We start from the raw sequence: 7,428 nt of genomic DNA on the forward strand, positions 1-7,428 counted from the left end.
AGAGAGAGAGAGAGAGAGAGAGAGAGAGAGAGAGAGAGAGAGAACTGATCACACTCCACTATTCTAGGTATCTATAGATGGGATCCAACACCATCCTAGGAATACTGAGAGACATAAGAGCTGGTTCAAGTTCAGGTAAACAGTGAGTCCAGATCCATGAAGAATCTTCTTTCCCAAGTGAATGAGTCAAATCAGAGCAGCAGCACCACTCTGAAGGCCAACATCAGTGAATCCAGTGGGCTGATCTGTTCACAGACACCTGCAACAAGGTCAGGTTATAGGCCCAGGCAATCATAGAGGTTTGAGAGCCAGGCTTTCTTAAGGCATCTGGGCCACCTCACAGTGGGTCAGATAGTTCGCAAGTGCCCTGAAGAAGATCAGTGGGGGATGGACAGAGTCCATGCCATTCACTAGTAGAGGGTCCTAAGACCCAAGTGGCATATTGGTGTTAGGAGATCTGTGAGTTCTGGTATGGCAAGTGAATTTGGAAGCCTAGGAGGTGCTGGACCACCAGACCTGACTCAGAGCTTCAACCCTTCATTCAGCAAAGAGTCTGCCTGAATGAGTGGCACACTTTTTCAAATGATACCAGCTACCCACCAGGAAGTATATGCATGTGTGCATGCCCTCATTCACCTGTGTGTATATATGAGGCATTTATATAGAAATGCATATAAGTATATATAGTTCATACAATAACATAACTTATATTCTGTGTTATAAAAGTATACACGTTTAGATACTAATACCTCTCATGCCTGCATTTCTCCAGTTTGTAGAAGCACGTGGTCTTGTTCATTTGTTTTACACAGTTCTTTTTCACTCATGAAACCTATTATTATGGGACAGACACATTTACATGTTTCTTACCCAAATAAGCCACTTTATTTTGTGAAATTTGGAAATATTCTTTGTTTAACGTTGTTCATCCAGCCTGATTTTTCCTTCCAGTTCACAGGGTTTCTTGTCATATTTTCAGGAGAAAACTTTATAAAGGAAACTTGAGCAAATAAAGGAAATGAAAACCCCAATGGCAATTGTGTAAGAATAGAATTATATCATTACTCATGAAATATTCTTTCCTATAAACAAAATGAGGAACCAGACTAAGAAGTCTTGAGTGCATGTAAATGTGCTGAAGTGTTGGAAACTTCAGCCATAAGAACGCCACCCATCACTGCTTATGTTTAGGAGGCATCGTCTTCTCATTCTACACATTCACTGGAGGTTTTAAGACGTGACATAAGAGTAGGCTTTGCACTTTGTGGCTTCTAAACTCAGTGTCAACAGCAAGAGGTAGATGGAAATACCTCATAGGAGTGACAGTCTTATCACAGGTTGAATAAGGGAGAGTAGAGGGATTGGGTAGGCCTCATGGCAAGGCATTGTATATGATCTGTCCCATTGTAAGTTTGACCAGATGTCTCAGTGGAAGACACACATTCCTTAGCTGTAAGAGGGCTGGGATCCCCTTTCTAGGTATTGTATATAGCCTACTGGTACAATTTGCAGCTACCTCGAATGGGTATATTAGCCCCTTGTTGCATCAGCTGTGGCTACATCAAGGTACGGCATCTCCTGACACTGAGTCCTACCAGTTGCCCTTCTCTCTGATAGGGCCTTCTGAGTACACGCAGTTAGTAAACCTCTACACACACAAATCTCCACACCTCGGTTTTCAGGGCACCTACCAGACTGAAGCGACTGTCTAGCTATGCAGACAGAGAACAATGTTCATAGCTAGACTGGAACATTGGGTTGAATACTAAGCAAACTGAGGCAGAAGTGTAGAAAGGACTCACTGTGTTGGGTGAAAGGACAAAGTTTGAGGGTCAAAGGGCAGGTTGAAGAGAGGGGTAATAAGCACAAAGGCAGGAACAGCTCATTTATGTAAAATTATCCTAACGTCCTTCCTGGTTTTCTTGGAGACAGCTCTGCAAATAATGGAAGAAAACATACTTATTGTGAACTGTCTCTGCACATGCAAGCACCATCACGGTGGACCACATCCTTAGTTTTACTCAAGAATCAAGAAGTTGAGCAGACTGTCTATCTGAGCAACCTCCACATACATTTTCCAAACAGCTGCTAGAGGCTAGTGCTACCAGCTCTTTCTCAGCAATATTTGCTCCACTTAGTGGGGAGTCTACTATGTAGTAAGAGTAGGTAGGTTACTTCAAATCACAACTCAGCTGGATGGGAAGATGAAGACACCAAGGGTTGGCTAGAACAAGGGACTTACCTAGGGAGGAAAGGGTGGAGATGCTATTTGAGTCCACATTTCTCTAGCTTGGAAGCTCCGGCCATGCAGGTCAGATGAGCTGGTCTCAAGGAGCCCATGATCTGGGCCTCGTGCTCTGGGGACCTGACTCACAGGCCTGTGTAGTGACCAAAACATGTGCTTATTAATCCTCTTAAGTCATCTCTTCTAACTGAAGTAGCCATTCAACAGCTCAATGGTTGACCCTGGCTATTTCCTCTTTAATAGCAATGATAATCACAAAAGTACTTCTACTTTTAGAATCCCATGGGGCTCTTTCATATGTCATGTGTGCAGCTCGCAAGACAGTGTGGCTCGCAGCACAGGGCAATGCCTCCATTCTAGACATACAAAATCCAAGACACGTGTGTCCATGCCCATTCACCTCAGAAAGGGCAGGGCCAAGCCTTGTGTACTAACTCTCCCTGTTGTGTTAAAATGTGTCTATTTTAAATCACTGGTCTCAACAACTGAAAGAGGCTGAGCCTCTGTGGAGATGTATAACCCCCTTCTCGTGTGTGTGTGTGTGTGTGTGTGTGTGTGTGTGTGTGTGTGTATGTGTGTGTGCATCTCTGTGTACATGTGTGTATCTCTGTGTGTGTATCTGCATGTGTATATATCTCTCTGTATGAGTGTATCTGTGTGTGTGTGTCTATGTATGTATCTTTCTTGTGTGTATCTCTCTGTATATATCTCTGTGAATGTGTTTCTCACTGTGTGTCTCTGTATCTCTGTGTGTATCTCTGTGTGTATCTCTCTGTGTATATTGTATATCTCTGTATTTGCATCTCTCTGTGTATCTATGTTTGTGTCTCTTTGTCTCTGTCTGTGTGTGTGTTTGTGTATTTACACATGCATGTAGGACCCAGACAGCATCCTTCAGTGTCATTCATCACAAGGGATACATCCTGCTTTCTCTGCACGTAAGGTATTGTTAACGTATTTATCTCCACTTACCTGTCCTGTCCCCATCCTCTCTGAATGGCCTTCTTTTTTACTTCCTCCCAGAAGTTACCAAAAGTTCTCCTCCTATCTTCTTGTCTTTGTGTGTGTGTTCTTATCTTTATACCCTCATGTATTGTGTGTGTGTGTGTGTGTCTTGTGCAACCCAGCACAGCAGCTATAATAACAAGTGACTGTTGACTGCTCAACTCTCAACAGAACATCTCTGTCATCCTCTCCAGGGCCCAGAGAACATTGCAGAGCAGGTGACAGAGAGTTGTAAGAGCCAGAGGATGGGGAAGATCACAATGACACACTGGCTTCTGGATATGACATAGTTGTTGCAAATATGATCAAACCATGTTTTGATCTTGGCTCCAAGGCTCACAGATTAGACCAGGCTAGCTGGCCAGCAAGCTCCAGAGATCTATCCATCCCACCCTCCCCTACTCTGGGATTGCCAATATCCCTACTTTTTATACGTGGATGCTGCAGTTCAAACTTAGGGCCTCATCCTTGCTCAGCAAGCACTGTATCAACTGAATTCTTGTCCCAGCCCCTTTCTTTGACCTTGGGTGAACTGAAAGGCACTGGAAATATACCCAGATTGAAAGATTCACCAGGTGAAGAGTAAAATTGGCACATTGGAAGTTATTAAAGACAAGGTCGACCCTATGTAACTTGCTTGGTAGACTTCAGTTCTTGGCAGAGTGTAACTGGATATAATTATCTCTACTTATTATTCTTTTTCTGGTATTTGCTCTCTTTTTTTTTTTAATATCAAAACTTGATCTTTTCCCTTCATGTCATCTAGAGGGCCTCTTCTCAGAACTCCATAGGACTTTCATTTAAAGCTGATTATCATGGCCCATTGGCAAAAGAACCCAGGTTCAGTGCTTGGGTTTTCTGTGTGGCTGTGTGCCTGGGATCTCTGTGCCCTTATCTATGATTCTTGACATTCCGCACCTCATTATGTTATTCAAGAGAGTAAGAATTTCTAAGCACCGCATGTTTTGGTTGGTCCCTGGTTTCACAACATACCTCATGCTTGTTAGAATGACCATTCTGCTGGAGAGAAGACTGACTATGGGGGACTGGACGTCACTGGGACACAGAGTAGTCATAGGTGGGTTAGGGAGAAGAGAGGCGGAGCAAAGACAGGAGTGAACCCAAGGAAGTGTTCCTCTTGGGGCTTAATTAGGCACAGCACTTCTCTGTTGAAACTTCCTCTTTCCCCCCCTCCGTGTAAGTGAATTGTGTGAAGGAAAAATGACCTCACACACTATTCTGCTTTCCACGAAGTAAAAGTTCGTGGTGGAAAATTTACGAGGAAATCCATTCGATTTCTGCACTTCTCTTGCTGTAGGATTTTCAGTATGACTCAGTCCCAAGACTGTCACAGCTAAGTCAGTCCTTATTTTCCTCATTTGTTTTTCCAGACACTTTATTTAGCAGCTTGCTAAATATAATACCCCCTCACCATGTGTTTAAAAAAAATGATTAAGGAAGAGACCGGAAGTAATGGTGAGATTCCTGAATTCACCCAGTAGGCTATCAGCAGAGAGGCGAGGCAGGGTAAGAACGTGGTCGTGGAGAGGAGGGCTTACCCTACCTCTAAACTGAAGAGTTAGTTAGCCGAAACTTGGCAACCATGGGCCTTTAGAGCACTGGTCCACACACCATGCCCCAACCAAATGTTTTTTTTCCCAGTGGCATGTGAACTGAAGATGTTTTAGCATTTCTATAGGATTAAAAAAAAGTCAAAATACACAACATTCTCAGACAGATAGCAAATCGTGTAAAAGTCTAATTTCGGGGTTCCTAAATACAATGAGTAGTACTGGGACGTAGCCACACCCACTGGAATGTAGCCACACCTACTGGAACATAGTCACACCCACTTGCTTCCATAGTATTTACTGCGATGTTCAAGAGACTGTAGTGGAAGAGGCAGGTAGATACAGCAGAAACTAAAAATGCCTAAAATAGTAGTTTATGATATATTAACCACATGACTCACAGAGCCTAGAATATTTGCAAGGTGGCATAAACCGAGAGTTTGCTGACCGTTCAGGCAGAAGACTCAGTGGCGAGGGAGGGAAGCAAGAGCGACAGTTAAAAGAGCAACAAAAAGTCAGGTGGTTTGAGTCCGGCCTAGTGGGCAGGGAACAATGTTACAGGAAGGCTCTAACCTGTCTGGCTGCAGGTCCTCTCTGAATCCTTAAATACAAAAGAAGAGCCTTAAGAGACAGTCTTTCCGAACCCAGATGCCCCTCAACAGAGGAATGGATACAGAAAATGTGGTACATTTACACAATGGAGTACTACTCAGCTATTAAAAAGAATTAATTTATGAAATTCCTAGCCAAATGGATGGACCTGGAGGGCATCATCCTGAGTGAGGTAACCCAATCACAAAGGAACACACACAATATGTACTCACTGATAAGTGGATATTAGCCCAGAAACTTAGGATACCCAAGATATAAGATACAATTTGCTAAATGCATGAAACTCAAGAAGAACGAAGACCAAAGTGTGGACACTTTGCCCCTTCTTAGAACTGGGAACAAAACACCCATGGAAGGAGTTACAGAGACAAAGTTTGGAGCTGTGACGAAAGGATGGACCATCTAGAGACTGCCATATCCAGGGATCCATCCCATAATCAGTTTCCAAACGCTGACACCATTGCATACACTAGCAAGATTTTGCTAAAAGGACCCAGATATAGCTGTCTCTTGTGAGACTATGCCGGAGCCTAGCAAACACAGAAGTGGATGCTCACAGTCAGCTATTGGATGGATCACAGGGCTCCCAATGGAGGAGCTAGAGAAAGTACCCAAGGAGCTAAAGGGATCTGCATCCCTATAGGTGGAACAACATTATGAACTAACCAGTACTCCGGAGCTCTTGACTCTAGCTGCATATGTATCAAAAGATGGCCTAGTCGGCCATCACTGGAAAGAGAGGCCCATTGGACTTGCAAACTTTATATGCCCCAGTACAGGGGAACGCCAGGGCCAAAAAATGGGAGTGGGTGGGTAGTGGAGTGGGGGGGAGGGTATGGGGGACTTTTGGGATAGCATTGTAAATGTAAAATGAGGAAAATACCTAATAAAAAATATTTAAAAAAAAAAGAGACAGTCTTTCCGTGGTGTAACCCTGCTTCGAGGCTCACATTCCCATAAATAACTCATCACTATGCTTCTGTAAGCCGCTGTATTTCAACTCATTGGGGCATCAAGGGAATAAACAAATAAGAAGACAAGGGAACACAGGATGAGTGTGATAAAATATATTAATTATACATATGAAGAAATACAATGTAGCCTTTTGTTATAAAAAAGGACAATGAGACCTAGGTCCCTAATCTTTCTGGAAAACCATATCCTGAGAACTAGTTTCCACAAGACCGATACCGAGGTCTCCTCCAGTCTCTGGTACAGAGCTTCTAAATGAACGGCTCAAGCCATGACTCCTGGTAAGAGTCCTAAGAGACTGGGAGGGGAGAGCAGGCCCCTGGGGGTATGCAGTTTCCCTTAACACTTCCTGTCTGTCACTCTGGGGTCACAGCACACTGGCCTTGTGAGGTCTGTCAGAGGCCCCTGAAGTCACGACTGATTTCAAAAACTAGGGTATTACTGTACTGCCGGATTTGACAAATTAAAATACAGGACACTAGTAAGTTTGTATTTCAGACACTCAGACAATTCTTAGTGGACCTATGTCTGATAGAACACCTCGACTTATCTTCACAAAGAACACCTCAAAAAGATGCATTAAATTTGTTTATTATTGGGGCAGGGCAGATGGATTTGAGGTTAAGAGTATTTACTGCTCTTTCAGAGGGGACTCACGAGCTCCAGCTTCAGGGAACCTGACTCTCTTCAGGTCTGTATGGGCACCTGCACTCAATTGTGTGAACACACACACAATTTTTTAAAAAAATATTAAAAATTAAAACCATTTATTGCTTGTGGAAATTTAAAGAATTATAAAGTCAGAGAGGTTTTATGTTTACAGCAAACTTGAAACACAGATATACAATCCCTCTTCAAACTCTACAAGCCTTATATAATTCATACCGATAGCTGGATGTACATAGACTTATTATCAATACCACTCCCGACACACACACACACACACACACACACACACACACACACACACACACACACCAGAGTGGTCCATTTGCTGTAGTCCTAACTCCACAATGATACATC

General features: G+C 43.2%; 1 long non-coding RNA gene across 13 annotated transcripts in view; it reads left to right on the forward strand.

Annotated features, from left to right (window-relative positions):
* The window catches only part of Gm32364, a 26,914-nt gene extending 24,659 nt beyond the window's left edge, over positions 1-2,255 (forward strand). For all 13 annotated transcript variants that reach the window (XR_003948887.1, XR_003948890.1, XR_003948888.1 and 10 more), the window contains one exon: positions 68-2,255. This is a non-coding gene — a long non-coding RNA (predicted gene, 32364). The remainder of the gene's footprint in view (positions 1-67) is intronic.
* The last annotated feature ends 5,173 nt before the right edge of the window (positions 2,256-7,428 follow it).

Source organism: Mus musculus, chromosome 10 (assembly GCF_000001635.26).
Source record: "Mus musculus strain C57BL/6J chromosome 10, GRCm38.p6 C57BL/6J".
NCBI lineage: Eukaryota > Metazoa > Chordata > Mammalia > Rodentia > Muridae > Mus > Mus musculus.